Source organism: Furipterus horrens, unplaced genomic scaffold (assembly GCF_987537825.1).
Source record: "Furipterus horrens unplaced genomic scaffold, mFurHor1.1.pri manual_scaffold_9, whole genome shotgun sequence".
Classification (NCBI taxonomy): Eukaryota; Metazoa; Chordata; class Mammalia; order Chiroptera; family Furipteridae; genus Furipterus; species Furipterus horrens.
This window is the reverse complement of record NW_028327179.1, coordinates 21,259,880-21,278,783: the sequence shown is the minus strand read 5'-3', so window position 1 is coordinate 21,278,783 and position 18,904 is coordinate 21,259,880. Positions and strand designations below refer to the sequence as shown.

General features: G+C 37.9%; 1 protein-coding gene and 1 pseudogene across 1 annotated transcript in view; one reads left to right on the top strand and one right to left on the bottom strand.

Annotated features, from left to right (window-relative positions):
• DGKB (diacylglycerol kinase beta) overlaps nt 1-9,799 on the bottom strand; it is a 583,788-nt gene extending 573,989 nt beyond the window's left edge. Inside the window, exon 1 of the mRNA XM_090287823.1 lies at nt 9,737-9,799. The gene's annotated coding sequence lies outside the window, so the exon portion shown is untranslated. The remainder of the gene's footprint in view (nt 1-9,736) is intronic.
• Nucleotides 9,800-17,718: 7,919 nt separating this feature from the next.
• On the top strand, nt 17,719-18,682 carry LOC150001393 (heterogeneous nuclear ribonucleoprotein A1 pseudogene; annotated as a pseudogene).
• The last annotated feature ends 222 nt before the right edge of the window (nt 18,683-18,904 follow it).

The following is an 18,904-nucleotide window of genomic DNA, read 5'->3' as shown; positions in this document are numbered from 1 at the left end:
AAAATGACAGGCAAGAGAAGTTACTAAGCAACATTAAGTATTTGCATTCTTTCTAGTCTTTAAAAGCTGCCACAAGCTGAATAATCTTATAGTATAAAGGTGCAGAAAAAAAAAAAAAAAACAATGTGGGAGTCAGGTTTTTGACTGAATGAAAATGTTTTGCTGAATAATTCTAAAATTCCGATTCACCGTGAGTTCAACTGTCTTGAATTTAAGGTGTACAATTCTCTTCTACTCACAATCTACACCAGAATCCTGTCTAATAATAGTAATAATAATAATAAATGCATAATAGGAGGGTGGTAACAACTGGTATTTATAAGTCTTAAAACCAGTTTGTCCACCAGCAAATAGACTCTTTCTTTAGTTCAGCTTTTTTCCTTTCATAACACTTATTAGAAGAACAATAAATCGGGCACTCGCATTTATTTTTTTTTTAGGTGTGTTTGTCTCTGTCTTTATTTTTCATGAAGTACTTTCAGTACAGTGGGTACTTGTGTATTATTTTTCACTCCCTTCCCTGAGCTAGGCTGAAGGATGGAATAGGACACAGTGTCATGATGTTTGTATTTCTGTTTCTTAAGATGATAGTTTTTAATAACTATGTCTATTTATATGAACCTTAAACTTCCCTGAAGTCTCCGGGTGTTAGTTATAATCTCTGCACTACCTGCTATGAAAGGCAGGCAAGATAGAATTCCCTAGCCCTTGTTTCTTTTCGTTAAGGACCCAGCAAAGGGAGTCTTTGGTCAAAAGCCCAGAAAGAAACCTTTCCTAACACTCTGTCTCAGCAGAACAAGTTGCTGAATAAACTACAAACTCATCTTTTGGCTTTAAAGTTGTTCTCCAGTCAATGATCCTATACCGTTTTTCCACAGCACTTCCGATTCTTCCTCCTTTCCAGTTCATATAACTCAAAAGTTGATTTAGATAGTAATAGATTTCCTCATGTAAGAGCTCACATTTTCCCAGTGTGCTTCGGTACAAATAGCAGAGTAGCCGATATAGATAAAAACAGAATATCATCTGATAATATTAAATGGATGATAGCTGTGACTTTTAAGAATGTCAGAGAAAGAGAATGAAAGATCTCTCAATATGGTTTGAGGTAAAGGAAAGGGAATTAAAATTTCTGAGGATTGATTGGGTTCCAACAACTTTATTGAAATGTTTACATGTACTATCTAATTTATCTTTATTGAAAGTTACCATTTTTGTAATTCAATAAAAACCTTTTGGGCAAAGTAAAAAAGATCCTATATAAATATGGTGTTTATTATAATATTTAATAGATTTTGTGAGTCTCAAATATTTTTATTAATAATAAAACTAAAATAAAAAGTGCTGTTAGATTTAGATTTTACTTAGAACATTTTCTTTGCTATTGACACTTTAGTCTTTACTTGAGGCAGTATCTCAAGCGAACAAAATTGCTAATATTTTTTAGTATTTTTGTGCCTCTGTTCTAAGCCCCTTAGGTGCTGATTAAACCATGTAATTCTGTGAATTTGGTATCATTCTCATTATCCTTGGTCTACAAAGAGAAATCTAAAGCATAGATTTTAAGTTATTTGCTCAAGGTCATCCAAGAAGTAAAGATTTGAGGTCAGGCAATTTGAATGCAAAAAATAGGTTTTAACCTCTATATCACAATGCTTAAGGGAATGATGAAATTCAAATGAGCACTTTTGCATATTTAGAAATTATAAATGGAGTCAATTTATCCAGATCTTAATCCACAATTCCATCATCATAAATAATCAAAAATTTGGAATGCGCATGCATGAACAAAAAGCCAAGACTTTAAAAAAAAAATTATTCCAGAGATAGAGGGAAAGAGAGAGAGACACAGAGAGAGAGAAAAACATTGATGTGAGAGAAACATTCACCAGTTGCCGTCCATAGGGGCCCAGACTGGGGACCGAACTGCAACCTAGGCCAAGTGCCCTGCCTGACTGTGAATTGAACTTGCAACCTTTCAGTTTACTGGACAACACTCCAACCAATTGAGTCACACAGGCCAGGGCTAAATCAAGACTCTTTAAAAGAAAAGAAACTATATTACTAAGAAAGGCCCAGCTATCTCACCCTGAGTTTTATGTAACTCCAAATAGAGTTTTAATAGTTAAAACATTTCTAATCCCATCTGTACTTCCTTTGGTTTAAAATGGAATACTTAATTGATGTGAATTAGAATGGGAATAAAATAGTTAGCTGACACAAAATGCAATTTTTATTAAGAAATAATATATTTGGAAAGTCATATGTGCTCTCCATCCAGTTTACATTGTTACAATATTTAAATATTACATGAAAGAAATTTACACAATCACTAATAAGTAAAATCCAAATTATCTCATAAATGCTTCTTTGGGACAGGGGTAATAAGGACTGATTTTCCCACCATTATCTATTTCTTCATTTTTCATTAGTCGTCATCGTCGGCAGCCGTCCGTCTCGAGAGACGATGGTGTAGCTTCTTAAGAGTCTATCTGCACCGCCGAGAATGGCTGTGCAGTCCAACTCGGGAGTGACACGGTATCTGTCTCCTCCCGTGTTGAATCGACATCTTGCGATGATGCTGGAGTGTCCTCTCCAGTGAAGCTGAAGCTACAGAGCCTGGGCAGGGTGATATGGAGGGTCTGCTGTTGCCCATGCAGCAGACCCCCCCTCTCTTCGCAGCTGAAGGGTCCAAGGGAAAGACGGAGTCAATACAGCTTGGCTTCAGGTGCGCCCCAGGAGTTGCCGGTGTTGACTACAATGTCGAACCACCTTAGGGACTCCAGCTCTGGATTTTCTGTCGGGGTTTACTCCCTTAGCCTTTCCCCTGAAGAAGTATGCCGCAAGGCAGCGGAGGTTTTTTGGAGTCAGAGTTTTCCTTCTCTGATGTGCCCTGACTGGAAGATCGAACCAGCGACACTTAGCTCGCAGGCCGACGCTCAATCCACTGAGCCAAACCAGCCAGGGATTTTTCATTAGTGGTAGTCAAGTTTCTAATGTCTGCTCATGGATATGACTCAATAGTTGTCAGCTATGAATGAATCATAATCTTCTCAAATTCTTCCATAAAGGAAATAAAGGTTCAAAAAACAATTTTTTAAAAGCACCAATTAACAACTTCATTCTATTGTCTAAGAAGAGGAAAACATCTTTGATAAACCACTTATTCGAATATTTGTCCCCCCCACCAAAATAAAGAGGGATGTCTGAAAAAAGTCCAGCCATTGCAAATATATGAGAATGGTTTTTATGACATCAATGTAACCTTGCAGCCAAGGAGAGTAGGCTGGAATGGGCATGTGTGAACAATGATGACCTCACTGTAGTGATCAGAGGGGGTAGGAGACCCTGTTGAGCAAGCATGTGTACTGTGTGGCTGTGGCATTCAAAATGACTGAGCGAGTAGAGCAATGGATCTGCATCAGATTTTCTGTTAAGCTTGAACATTCCTCTGCAGAAACTATCTGGATGATTCAGAAGGCCGCAGCTGTGGGCAACTGGTGAATGACAGCTTCATCAGACAACGCACCCGCTCATGAGAATGTCTCACATAGAGCTTTTTGGTGAAACATCAAATCAGCCAGGTGACTCAGCCCCACTACAGCCCAGATTTGGCTCCCTTTGATTTCTGGCTTTTCCCAAAATTCAAATCACCTTTGAAAGGGAAGAGATTTCAGACCCTCAACAAAATTCAGAAAAATACAACAGAGCAGCTGATGGTGATCAGGAGAACTGTGTGAGGTCCCAAGGTGTCAACTTTGAAGGGGACTGAGACTTCATTGTCCTGTGTACAATGTTTCTTGTGTCTTCTTCAATAAATGTCTCTGTTTTTCATAGTATGTGGCTGGATACTTTTTGGACAGGCCTCATATATTAATACCACAAAATTAGTTATCATTAAACATTTCGATATTGTGATCTGTAAATAAATATGGCATCTGTCATATTCCAAAATACTGTGCCTACACTTTTTTTTTTTTTTTAGGATTTTATTTATTTACTTTTAGAGAGAAGGGAAGGGAGGGAGAGAAAGAGACATCGATGTGTGAGAGAAACATCAGTAAGTGGCCAACTGGGACAGGTCACAATAGAGGCATATACTCTGAGCAGAAACTGAACCTGTGATCTTCCATTTTGCAGGAAATGCCCAACCAACTGAGCCACATTGGTCAGGGCTGTGCCTTACATTTTAAATAACCAATACTAAAGAGGATGCTAAATTTTACACTAAATCTGAGTAATTTTACACTAATTATGAGCTCAGCTTATTAAAATGCATTATCTGCCTCAGACCTTGGCAATTGCATTTAAAAGATCATTTTCTAGCCCTTTTTGTAAGAGAAGGAGGGGTAGTAAAAACTGTGGAAGTGAAGCTACCTTTCCCTTTGGGGAACTGAATTAGTGCTTGAATTCAGCATATAAAGGAAGTGCTTATTGACCTCCAAAATTGTAGTAGAAATGATGCTCAACACTGAAGTTGAAAAGATAAATAAAGTTTGTTTTGTTCCCCCAATGTAGAAAACAGTATTTCAAGCCTCTGAGGCATGTTCAATGATAAAGCAAGCACCAACTTCAGAGGAACCCCAGTGGGCAGTGGGCCAGTGGGAGATTCCAGATAGAATCCCAGAAGGTCGTGAAGCTTAAGGACTGAAGGTGCATCATCAGGTGAAACACTAATGCAGTGAAAACAGAGAAATTTTGCAGTCAGGAAAAAAAAAAATTATAGCTCTGGTCAATATGGCTCAGTTAGCTGGGCATCATCTGGCAAACTGAAATGCCATAGGTTCAATTCCCGCTCAGAGCACATGCTTAGACTGTGGGTTTGTCCCAGATCCAGGCATGTATGAAAGGCAACTGATTTATGTTTCTTTCCTGTATCAGTGTTTCTCCTTCTTTCTTTATTTATCCCTCCTTTTCCCTCTCTAAAAGCAATGAAAATAAGTGTCCTCAGGTAAGGATTAAAAAAAAAAAAAAAGAAAGAAAGAAATTATGGAGACAGGTATAGGCAGAGATAAAACAGATGAACAAGCAGCATGAACTGTAGAGGGTTTTAAGAGAGCAGTGATAATTAACAGTGAGTGCACTTGGAACATTTTGGTTAGAAGCATGGGTTCTAGAGCCAGACTCTCTGATTCATACCCTAGCTCCGTTCCTCCTCATTTTTAACTGTAAGGCATTTAACCCTCTTTGTCTGTTTTCTCTTTTATAAAATGGGAATGAGGATAAGCGTGTCTAGATTAATGTGCAAGGTGCTTATACAAGCAATTGGCATGCAGTAAGTATTTCACAAAAGTTCCTGTCATTATTTTTAAACAAGAAGAAGAAAGCTGAAGCCCCACATTCAAAAGTCAGCTCTTCCTAACCTCAACCTGGAGTGTCACAAATGACAGGAAACAAGGGAAAGGCCAGGATGAACAATATGAATGTATTTTCAAGATCTATCACCATATATGTGTCAAGACCTCAGTAGCATCAACTTTCCTTAATGAGCACATAGAAACATTTATTCTCTGATTTTGAATGGAAGAGCTTTTGTGTTCTTTGATCTGTAGTGATTGGCATATTGCCAATACAAAATAACTGATTCAAAGGCATTGTTTTTCCAATTGACAATACAATACAAATTCTCTGTTAAAAACAAATCCTTCATTTCAAATTGTTGACTCAGATAATGCTTTAAACAGAATATCAGCTGCTTAAATTTAGTATGCTGAGAAAGACCAGTCTTAAAATATTGTTTGGCTTTATGCCCATTACATTTTCATTTTATTCTGTGTTAGTGTTTGTCTTCTGCGATAAGACAGGTGACAGTAGTCATGTTATTCCACTTAACACTTCAGATTTTACCTAAATGAATAATTTTGTTATTATCCTTACCAATTAAAGTTGTCTTTTAATTTCCTGGCAAATTTTCACAAAGTGATTATGCAAGAACCAGTGATATTTCCATGCAGTTTTACTTCTTCAGTCACTGTCTGGCCTTTCTCCCCCACTTTCCTTTGAATCATCACTTTTTTACTCTTAAAAAAATATGTAAAGGAGATCATCTGAAGACAAGACCAATCTAATTTCTATAATCAGACCTTATAACTCATTAAAGAGATGTTTTGAGTCTGTGCTTTATCTGTGACTTTAAAAACCTCCACTCCCAGCCCAAAGAGCTTGTTTTTAAGACCTCCACAGGATGCAGAATCTGGACAAGGTCTCATAGCAGCCCTCCCATCACGTGATCCCCTATTTTCCTTTCATCCTTCTTGGTATTTGGATCTTTCAACTCTTCTTTTCCCATATTAACTCCAACATCATTTATGGCAAAGATGTCCCCAGCTTCTTTTCCACAGTTCATGAAGCCAGAGCAGAGCGCTAAAATTGGAATGGCTGAATATGCCAAGTTTTGAGGTCAATTCAGTTTCCAATTTAGGTAGATCCAATCTTGAATATGAGTAGAGCAGGGAATTCTCCCAACCGACCGGTATGGTTTCTCAAGCACTTTCAACAATAAACTCACTCCACTTGATCCATAACAAAACAAAGTGTCGAAGTGATTAACAGTTAGGCTCCTCACACCTGGAGGCTAACCCTAGCCCACCACTTATTAAATATGTTCCTTTAGGCAGTTTGCTTATCCCCTCCAGGATTTAGTTTCTTATGAATGGGAGAGAATGTCATCTTCTTCCTGCAGCTGTTATCCCATATGCGACAAGACTTATTCAAAATGCATTACCTAGTACCGACCAGGAGTGCACTCACATAACTGGGATCTATTTGTGCATTGCGTGGTGGGTTAATTATACATTCTATCAAGGAGTGGAAACTACATTATAGCTACCTAATGGTGAATAAGTGCATGAGTTTATTACTAAAAAAAGATGGTGCTGGTATTTTATAAGAGAGAGAAAATGCCAGAAATGAGAAAAGGGCAATTGAAAGTAGCTTCTTTAACATTTTTCCTGGAGCTTCCTCCAGGCAGGTGCTTGTAGGCTATAGGTATTACCCTTAAGAGAATATTGCAACAGTATCATGCACATAGAAGTACAGTTCTGTTCCTGAAGCCAGCCAGGAGAAGCATTTAGGATAAAATATTATTAAAATGTCATTTCAAGTGTATGTCTCAGCCTCATAGTCATGATTAGTAGGCAGAATTAAAGTGAGGAACTAGGAGTTATCTCTGTCTGGCTCATCTGGTTGTATGTGTTCCTTCTTTCAATAGTGTGCAAGAAAATGCATGAGTCATGAAATACTTTTTTAATTCAGACACTGCCCCAGCAAAACTTAGCAATGGTTTTAACCTGAAAATAATTGTTTCATTTCAAAAATGGTTTTTTAAATCTTCTCAGAAGTGAGGTTTGCTTACCAGTAAAACAACCAAAATGAGTCAAAGTTGTTACCAAAACTCAAACTCTACCTAAGTTTTTTGTCATAAAGGAGTGTTTACCAATTCCTATTCAATCCAAATTCCTATCAATTCCAATGAGACTCTCAACCTGACTTTTCTTGTCTATAGCTAAATACTCAAGGTTCAGGTAAAGATCTATTCTAGAGTATCAAGGAACTGTTCGCAACTCCCTCCAACCATATTCTTTGAGTTTTTGTGTACATGTTTCCTTTTTTTTTTTTTTTTATTGCCACCTAAGATATTTAACCACCCTTATGCATGTTCTGTCATAACAAATATATCCCCGAATTATACTTTACTCAGTGATTTACAAGGTCAATCATAGAGTTTTTGTACTGAGAAATTATGTGTGTGTGGGGGGGGGGGGTTACCCTAACAAATTGAATATTCCAATATGGCAAAAATATTATATAGAGAGATCCCCAACATGAGTCACCAAAGTAATTCATTACATTCAAAATGTTTTGTTTTAAATACAATAATGAAAATTTGGTGGATTCGAACAAGAGTAACAGTTTAAAATTAAAGTAATAAGAGAAGAGTAATTCTTAGTTTCCTCTTATCTAATGACAGGGGATTTCGGAATTATGTACTTTGCATTTCACAATAGCTTTTCCATAAGTTTTGATATCCCTTCCTCCTATAGAATTTATGGCAGCATTTTTAAGAGTCCAGCTTAAAATCCTGAGTTCTGTTTTAGGTAACCACTGCATTTTTTATAATCTTTCTTGGATAAGACTATAGTAAAACAGTGATTTCTTCAGGGATCCTGTAACTAAGTCTAATAGCCTTTCTGCTTGAGAAATTCTTTGTTTTTATTCATCAATAAAATCTGGTAAGTGTATAAGAGGAGCTAGTTAGATACTTCAAGATTTTTGAATTAATTGTTTCTGGTTTTCCTTCTAGAAAATACCTTTCAGTATTCTGCTGGTGTTCACCTTGGTCATTTGTTTTACAATGGCTGGCCCTTGCTGACCTATTTTTCCTCCTTTAAAAGAGTTGCTTATCTGCAATTTGAGCAACCAGTTGAAGTTGCTTTTAAAAGTTTTTGAAGCCTTCACTTTTTCTTTTTTTCTTTTTTGCCAGTGAACACAAGACTGCTTGGTCCTAAGAATAAAGTCATCCAAAGTCATTAGTTAAAACCACCACTGTGAAATCGCAAGGAAGGGGCCATTTAGCAAGTAGAAGGAATTATTGTAGTAGTTAGAAATTGGGGGAATCCTGCCCGTTCCACCCACTGAACAGTATTTGAATGTTTATCATATCATCAGTGTTGCCTAGGCTGTTGCCTAGCAGTTACATAGAGATCTACTTCACGTTTTATTTTGATTTAATAAAGTAAATCAAAGACTTTTGGTTTGCTTTGTTTGCTGGCTTATTTTACAGACGAGGAACAAGTCTGCAATGAAACTTTTAACAATTAACTGGGATCCTGAAAGTTTAAGCTAGCCTCTTTACGAATTTTCTATTGAAAAGGCAAGCTGCCACCCTAGTAACTTTCAGAAGACCGCTCTTGTAATTAAATCTAGAGGGCAATGACCAGTTTTGTTGCCTAAAATCACAATGGACAGGGTACTTTCTGCATACCTAACCAATCAGCGGTACCCCCCCTACAAATAACTGAATAACCGATCATAGTGTAACTAGGACAAGAGTCGGGGAGACCACCCCATGTAACATCTCATGGAGAATGCAAAGCTATGCTTCCCTAACTTTCCTCGCCATTTCTTCTCAGCTCCCCACCCCCCACCCCCCCGCCCCGACCACATCCCCAGAAGCCACTCACATTGCTAACCATGTCAAGTTTAACTTACTGCAGTGTGATGTAGGCGAAGGCCGGGCGCATCTCTGAAGCGAGAGCAGCTGCTTTTCCGGAGAGGAGCTGGGACTGGCCAGCTATCGGGATCCTTCCCAAGTCGCAGGCTCTCGGCTCAGCAGGAAAGCTCCCTCACCGCTCGGCTTCCCCAGAGGAGTGGAGCTTCAAGAACTCCGCTCACAGCATCTCCTCCTCCCTACCACCCCCTTCCAGAACACACGGCCCATTCTAACTGGTGTCTGAGAAGATGGAAATGCACTTCCACTCAACAACACAGGCTGCCTGCAGCTAGCAGTCCCCGAAAATTTGCAACTCAAAAGCAGCGGAGCCTGAAAGACATAGGATTCCGGAGGCTGAAAGTCATCTTCAGCACCCCCTTTCCCCACCTCTCACTCCTCCCACTTCCCCCTCCTTACCGCGGCCACCTCCAGTCTCCCACTCAAGCTAGTTATCACGGAGGATTGTTTTATTATCCATTCCAACAAGCATAAGAAGGAAACTGAATTTGTCAAGAGATGAAATACCTGCTGTCCACGACTAACGCTCTTCTCTCATCGCTCTGAGTCCTTGATTAATTTCAAGACGCGTTGATATTGGAAATCTGTGAAGTGTGTGTGTGTGTGTGTGTGTGTTGAGGAGGAGGCAATCTACGTGGCTGCAAGCAACAGCCCTGCCTATCTCTGACTGCCGCTGCTACTATTGCTGTTGCAGAGAATGATGAGACTGGGAGACAGTGTCCTTTACAGATATTTAACTGCCGGACCCCTCGTAAGAAGAGGGAGGAGACTGCGCAGGTATGAGTGGCTATTGTTGGGACATTAAGCTTGATGCAATGCAATTACTACCATTCAGAATGCATTTCCACTCCAACGGGAAACCTGATACCTGTCTCCCCTCCCTTACTAACTGTAGTCCTTGATGGGTCATTGTGCATCAATTATCTGCTTAACCCACTTCTAGAAATTGTAGCAGCTGCACACTCTATTTCTACATTTGAACTTAGTAACCTGAGAGCAGGTGACTAGAGAATAAATAAAAATAAAAAAGGAAAAGAAGGGGAAAAGCAGTGAATATTAAAGGAAAATTGTATGTATGTGTAACCAATCAGTGTATAGATAAAAAAGATAATTATGAACCATGTGTATAAAATAATGCATTGGGTTAATGAAAATGGAAAGCAGTAAATTATCATGCCTATTTTATAGAAAGTGTGAAAAACTAGATAGTTATTAAAAAGTGCATTTACCAGCTTACATGCAGAGTATTTTGATACAGATACCTTTTGGTGGCTCAACCTCCCATTGGAGTTTTGATGCAATCATCTTTCTGTTAGCTACAAATTCTAGGGAAAGCTACTGGTCACTGTTGCCCATGGACTCTCCCTTTCTTTTATTGGTTGCTCATTCTCTGCCCTGATTTATCTCCAGTATATTCTCACATAAGATGATATCCAACAGAACTTAAATGTTAAAGCCATTCTCAAACCCCACAAAGACTAGAATACTTCTTGATGACAAACATAATTTCCTCTAGCAATAGCTTTCTTCATGTACTTATTCTGTAATAGATTGGCTAGCCATGAATGACTCATAAATGCACACATGCACGCGCATGCCCACACACACACACACACACACACACACACCCCTCTTAGCTGAATAGTAGTATTGATTCACTTTCAGCATTTAGTTGTCTGAGCTAAAAATAAACTTAATTCCTTTTGATTTTATTTGTCATGCATACCTTTCATTATTTCCATCTTACTCTGGGCAATTTTCATATTTGCCATATACTTTACCAGGTGTTAGGACTTGTGTAATCAGGGTGAGATTGGATAGATGTTAATGCAGAAAGATGAAAGCCATAGGAAAGAAAGCAGGGAACCAAGAAGGAGGAAAGGAACTCAGAAGGATTAATTAATACATCTTCTCCTGATTTTAGCACTAGAAAACCACTGCCTGTTGCTAAACAAAGGTCGGTGAATGTGAAAAGCATTTATCAATTATCCAATAAACATTAATTTACCAAAACCAACCTAACTATAATTGTAACAGAAAACACAAAGGCTAATATTTTGCTTTAAAAATTATACACTGTATAATACAATTCAAAAAATATCCAGAATTTTTTAAATGTTAAAATCTTAATAAAACATGGTGCCAAATAGCCAAATATTATTTACCTCTTCATTTTTTTGTCTATTAACTATTACACAACACACTATTACTATTATTAAAAATCTGAAGGGTAACTACGTCCTTTCATACTTAAATATAATACAGTGTAAGAAAGTAGGCAAAAGTAGCCTTGACAACTTAGAAATATATTTGATAGAATGTCAGCTTTATCCATAGATGATGTGTTTTGAAGCTTATCTTGTCCCTTAAACTTATCCATTACTAAAATTACCAGAACCTGAAATTCCATAGTTTAGCATTTTTGCTTTGTTTATTTTATCTTTACTCTTATTTTAAAATTCAAATATATTTAGGAAGAGAATTTATAATTTAAACATTGTTAATAGAGATTATTTATTAGTAATCTTTATTATAGGTAAGCAAGAAGCTAAACACTCATTCTAGGCTGAGATGGAAGAACCAGGAAGGACTGAAGGAACTGGTAGTAGACGTTTAATATGAATTTAGTTAGCTTTTGAAAAACCGCTTAGAGCATTACTAAGATTTAAGATCAAACAGCTTTCTTAACAAAACTCTCATACAATCCCCAAGGTTTGGTAATGGAGACAAAAAATTTCAATCAGGGATTGTTAGCTGACCCTTAATCTCTCCCTCTTCTAATTCAAGATTTTCCATTTTGTGGGGAAATTAACAAAATATTAATTTATGACTTTGTTTCCATTTCTCTAAGATGCCTCTTTGACTCAACACTCGATTTTCAGAACCAATGGCAACCTCTGTATAATTAATGTCAAAAAAAAGTAGCAAAATGAACTTGATCTATAAATTCTTATTGATCAACAAAATCAACAATTTTATGTGAATATAGAAAGAATATCCTAATTTTTAACTAACTCTCTTTTATCATTAAAACATGTATTCCTTAACTAAATTATCTTATTAATAATACTTGTCTACCAGGGAAGAGCCAAAAGATTGTACGTTCTGTGATGGTCAAAGCCGTGTTTGTTTAGTCCACTCATGTATCTCTAGCATCCATTAAAGTGCTTAGAAATGTAGTATGTACACAGTCAATAGCTTTTTAATAAAAGAGTGAGTGAGTAAACTAATTAATCTGTGAATGCAGAACAAGGGGAAGATCCAATAGCTGGAAATAAAGATGCTTAAATTCTTCCAGTTTACTCTGCTTGTAAATAACTATGGAACATCAGAGAAATGACTCATTTCTTGAGGTCTCAAAGTAACCTTTCTGAACTATCACATAGAGATTCTACAAAACTCTGTAATGTCTGTCCCAATACTCCTTGGAAATGTCTTTATACTATAAAACTTAATCAAGAAAATTTCCTAAGATCTAATTTACTGAGAATTTTGCAAACCAGTAACATAAGGATCTATTAATCCCTAAAAAAGACACAGTTTCTCCCACTTTTTATTTCCAAATCTGCACATAGTTTAGTAAGTACTGGACTGGACTAGATGCTTACAGAAAATAGCTTATTACACATTTATTTATGTGTGTATTCCTAAAAATTTAGTTCTATGTCAAGGGTTACAATAAGTTAACTTTCACTGACCTTTTAAAACTAAGTAAGGTAAATCTTTTAAAAACATAAGAAACAGAGCTTAAATAGTGAAAGATCATAATTTACTTGAAGTAAATACAAGTCCATATTTCATCACAGCCTTTTATGTAAATTAATGCTCAAAAACACCTTGTCATGTTAATTTTCTTCAATATTTTTATTGTTCTTCAATCATTTATTCAATATTTATAGAGCATCTATTATGTGCAAAGCTTTGAGAAGGCAAACATACCCCCATCAGCCACAGATTCTGTTTTTAAAGAACATATATTCTTATATATAATTTAAAAAATTTTTAAACATTAACAGCTAAAATTCTTATCAAACATGATAAAAATCTATATCAACTTTGACTAAATGATCCAAGGAAAGCTACTTCTCAACTTCAGCTGACTGTCTCATGGGGACTTTTTCACTAATTTCCAATTGATGAATCAATGGATATAGGCTAGGAGGTTAGGAGAGGTCCATAAAAGACATGATTTTATATCACTACCTTAAAAAAGAGTAATGCTCATAAAATATTGAATTTAGAGAGGTCCTTAGATCTCATTTAGTCAACTTTTATATTTAATAGATTAGGAAACAGTAAGTTACCAGAGCTTATTGCTGGGAAGGCCATTTACCAGGCTCTCCATGGACTATCATGCAAGCTTTGGCATAACACAAAGCCAGGCTTCTATTCCCAGGTATGTCAAGGACTACCTGAATGGCCTTGGGGAAATTATCTTTCCAAACTTCAGTTTTCTCATCTATAATATTAAGATTTTTAAAGCTTTATTAAGGTATAACTGACAAAGAAAATTAGGATATATTTAAAATGTACAAAGTGATGATCTGATATATATATACATATATATATATCGTCGTCGTCGTCGGCAGCCGTCCGTCTCGAGAGACGATGGTGTAGCTTCTTCAGAGTCTATCTGCACCGCCAAGAATGGCTGTGCAGTCCAACTCGGGAGTGACATGGTATCTGTCTCCTCCCGTGTTGAATCGACATCTTGCGATGACGCTGAAGCTACAGAGCCTGGGCAGGGTAATATGGAGGGTCTGCTGTTGCCCATGCAGCAGACCCCCCCTCTCTTCGCAGCTGAAGGGTCCAAGGGAAAGATGGAGTCGATACAGCTTGGGTTCAGGTGCGCCGCAGGAGTTGCCGGTGTTGACTACAACGTCAAACCGCCTTAGGGACTCCGGCTCCGGATTTTCTGTCGGGGTTTACTCCCTTAGCCTTTCCCCTGAAGAGGTATGCCACAAGGCAGCGGAGGTTTTTTGGAGTCAGAGTTTTCCTTCTCTGATGTACCCTGACTGGAAGATCGAACCAGCGACACTTAGCTCGCAGGCCGACGCTCAATCCACTGAGCTAAACCAGCCAGGGCAAATATATATATATACACACAGTGTGAAAACTTTCACCATCAAGTTAATTAATACATCATTTCACATATTTTCCTTTTTTTTCAGGACTTAAGTTCTAGTCTCCTAGCAAATTTCAATCATACAATATAGTATTTTCACCTATAGCCACAATGTTATAGATTTGATCCTCAGAATTTATCCATCTTATAACTGAAATTTTGTACACTTTAACCAGCTTATTTCTGTTTCCTGCCCCCCATTCCATGACAATAATCATTCTACTCTGTTATGAGTTCAACTTTTTTTTTTTATTCTACATATAAGTGAATCCAGCAGATTTGTTCTTCTTTGTCTTCCTTATTTCATTTAGAATGATACCTTCCAGGTTCATGCATGTTGTCAAAATGTCAGAGCTAGTGCTTTTATTTTTATATAACCTCCTTTGCCTCTTGTTGCTATTTTTAGCTTAAAGTCTATTTTGTGGGTAACAACATAGCTGCCTCTCTTTTCTTGGTTTTCCATTTGCATGAGCTGTCTGTAGGCTGAATTACATACTTTTGTTTCATTAAAGTAAGTTTCTGAAGATTTAAATTGTGTTTTTGTTTGAAACATATCCCCTTGCTTATTCATTTTCTTTGACATTCTGTGTTGGTGTCTGAACATTAGATAAGATGGTCACCTCCCCCAGTCTGGAAAGATGTGTTCCCCACAAAAGATGAACCTTGTTAATCAACTCAACAGGAGATCCTACTTGTCTCTCAGCCCTTTGTGATTGTACAAGCTGTGGTCTTTGTCCTTGGTGGCTCCCAGGATTTAAGGATGTGCCAAAACCTGTCAGTGTCCCAAAGGGATAATTGCAGTTAAGCATCTAGATGTAGTATAATTACAAGCTGGGTTGTCAGACAGCAACTAGAAAAGTATGCCGTTAAGCCTCTTTTAGGAAGAAATTGCGATGGGCATTTTTTCCTTTTCTGCCCTGGCTATGGGCATAGAGCTGTGGTGGTGGTTGGGGGTTGAGGGGAGTACTCCCATTCCCATGTAAAAATTGTTACCCTAGGAGACAGAAATAAATAAAAAAATGTTCTTTGCTTATGGATTCAAAGAATTAATTTTGTTAAAATGCCCATAATATTCAAAGTAGCCTAGAGATTCAATAAAATCCCTATCAAAAATCAAATCCAATGGTATTTTTCACAAAAATAAAAAAAGCAATCCTAAAATTTATATGGAATCACAAAGGACTCCAAATAGCCTAAACAATATTGAGAAAGAACAAAGCAGGCATCACACTTCCTGATTTCAAACTATATTATAAAGCCATAGTAATCAAAACAGAATGGTACTGGCATAAAGTCAAGCACCAAGATTTATGGAACAGAATGGAGGGCTCAAGAATAAACTCACACAAATATGTCAATTAATTTATGACAGAGAAACCAATAATATACAATGGAGAATGCATAGTATCTTCAATAAATGGTGCTAGGAAAACTGGACAGCCACATGCAATAGAATGAAACTGGAACACTCCCTTATACCACACACAAAAATCAACTCAAAATGGAATAAAGACTTGAATGTAAGACCTGAAATCACAAAACTCCTAGAAAAAAAGATAGGCCATAAGTTCCTTGATATTGGTCTTGGCTAGGCTTTTTTGGATTTGACACTAAAAGCAAAGGTAACAAAAGCAAAAGTAAACAAGAGGAACTACATCTAACTAAAAAGGTTCTACACAGCAAAGGGGATCATCAAAAATGAAAAGGTAACCTACAGTACGAGAGAAAATATTTTCCAATCATATTTCTGATAAGGGGTTAACATCTAAAACACACAAGGAATGCATACAAAATAGGAAAAATTTAAAGATTCTATTTATTTACTTTTAGAGAGAGGGAAAGGGAGGGAGAAGGAAAGGGAGAGAAACATCAATGTGTGGTTGACTCTCACACACCCTCAACTGGGGACCTGGCCCACAACCCAGGCCTGTGCCATGATTGGGAATCAAACCTTGACCCTTCAGTTTGTAGACCAGTGCTCGCTCAATCCACTGAGCCAAACAAGCCAGGGCTCAATAGTAAACATTTAAAGGAACCAGTTACAAAATGAAAAGAAAAAGAATGTGAATATAAAATTTTCCAGTGACGACCTACAAATAGCCATATGTGAAAAAAAAAAAAAACAAAAGCACATCACTAACCATCAGGAAAATGCAAATCAAAACTATAATAAGGTATTACCTCACACCTGTTAGAATGGCTATCATCAAATAGGGAACAGAGCAATTTGTTGGCCAGGATGTAGAGAAAAGGCAACCCTTGTATACTTACTGTTGGTGGAAATGTAAATTTGTTCAGTGACTATGGAAAAAAGTATGAAAGGATCCTCAAAAAAAATTGGAAATAAAACTATCATATAATCCAGCATGCCCACTTTTGCATTTCTATCCAAAGGAAACAAAATCATAATCTAAAAGAGATATCTGTATTCCCATTTTTATTGCAACATTATTCACAATAGCTGAGGTATGGAAACAACCTAAGTGTGTATGAATGAATGAATGAATGAATAAGTTGAGAAAATGTGAGATACACAAACACACACACACACATACACACAGAGGAATATTATTCAGCCTGAAAAAAAAGAGTCTCCTCATTCACAACAGTGGCAATGTAAACTGATAACAGTCACTATGGATAACAGTATGGAGGCTCCTCAAAGAAATTAAGAGGAGGGTTACCATATGACCTAGAAACCCCTCTTCTGTGTAACTATCTGAAAAATTTAAAAACATTTATTTGCAAAGTTATATGCACACTTGTGTTCATTGCAGCATTATCAAGAGTGGCCAGGATAGATGACTGGATAAAAAAAAAGATGTATATATAACGGAAAACTACTCAGCTATAAGAAAAGATGAAATAATGCTATTTGTGACAATATAGATGGACCTTGATAATATCATGCTAGGCAAAATAAATCAGACAGAAAAAGTTAAGAGCCATATGATTTTACTCATGTGGGATATAAAACTGAAAGCAACAAATAGAGAAGAAAAACCAACAAAATCTCAGAGAGAGACAACGGCATGGTTATGACCACAGGGCAGGGCGAGTGGGAGTAATAAAGGGTACAGTTAATTACATGGTGACAGAAGAGTTGACTTTGGGTGGTGAGCACACAATGCAATATGCAAATGATATATCATAGCACTGTATGCTTGAAATCTATATATAATTGTATTAACCAATATAACCCCAATAAATTTACTTAAAAATATAAAGGAAAATATATATGAACTAATTAGAGGGGGAACCTCCCTTGATCTCATTGATAAATGTCTTCAGAATAAATTTGTAGCTTTCTGCTGGTGGACGCCGCTGAGTGAGCATCACTGAAGTCTCCTCTCCTGCAGTCGCCATGTGTAAGTCAGAGCGTCCCCAAGAGCCGGAACAGCCACCGAAGCTCTTTATCAGAGGTGTGAGCTTTGGAACAACAGAGGGGAGTCTGAGGAGCCACTTTGAGCAACAGGGAATGCTCATAGACTATGTGTTGCTGAGAGATCCAAACACCAAGTGCTCCTGACACTTTGGGTTTGCCACATACGCCACCGTGGAGGAGGTGGGTGCCGCTGTGAGCGCAGGGCCACACGGGGTGGACGGAAGAGTTGTGGAACCAAAGAGTGCTGTCTCAAGAGAAGATTCTCAAAGACATGGTGCCCACTTAACTGTGGAAAAGATTTTTGTTGGTGGTATTAAGGAAGGCATGGAAGAACACCACCTAAGAGATTATTTTGAACAGTATTAAAGAAGTGAAGTGATTGAATCATGAGTGACCGAGGCAGTGACGAAGAGAGGCTTTGCTTTTGCGACCTTTGATGACCATGACCCTGTAGACAAGATTGTCATTCAGAAATGCCACACTGTAAATGGCCACCGCTGTGAAGTAAAGAAAGCCCTATCTAAGCAAGAGATGGCTAGTGCTTCATCGAGCCAAAGAGGTTGAAGTGATTCTGGAAACTTCAGAGGTGGTCATGGAGGTGGCTTTGCTGGGAATGACAACTTTGGTTGTGAAGGAAGCTTCAGGGGCCGAGGGGGCTTTGGTGGCAGCCATGGTGGTGGTGGATATGAGGACAGTGGGGGTGGCTGTTATGGATTTGCTAATGATGGGAGCAATTTTGGAGGTGGCGGAGGCTACAATGATTTTGGCAATTATAGCAGCAATCAATCTTCAAGTGTTGGACCCGTGAAAGGAGGAAACTGGAGGCCGAAGCTCTGGCCCCTGTGGTGGTGGAAGCCAGTACTTTGCCAAACCATGAAACCAAGGTGGCTATGGCAGTTCCAGCAGCAGCAGTGGTAGCGATGACAGTGGCAGAAGGTTGTAATTGCTGCCAGGAAACAAGGCTTAGCAGGAGAGGAGAGCCAGAGAAGTGACAGGGAAGCTACAGGTTACAGCAGATCTGTGACCTCAGCCAAGGTTGGTGGCGGCAAGGCCTAGCTGCTACAAAGAAGGCATGTTTTAGACACAGTCACGTGAATTGGGGAAAAACTCAAGGCCTGTATTTGTGACTCATTGCAGAACAGGTTATTTTCATTTCTGTTCTGAG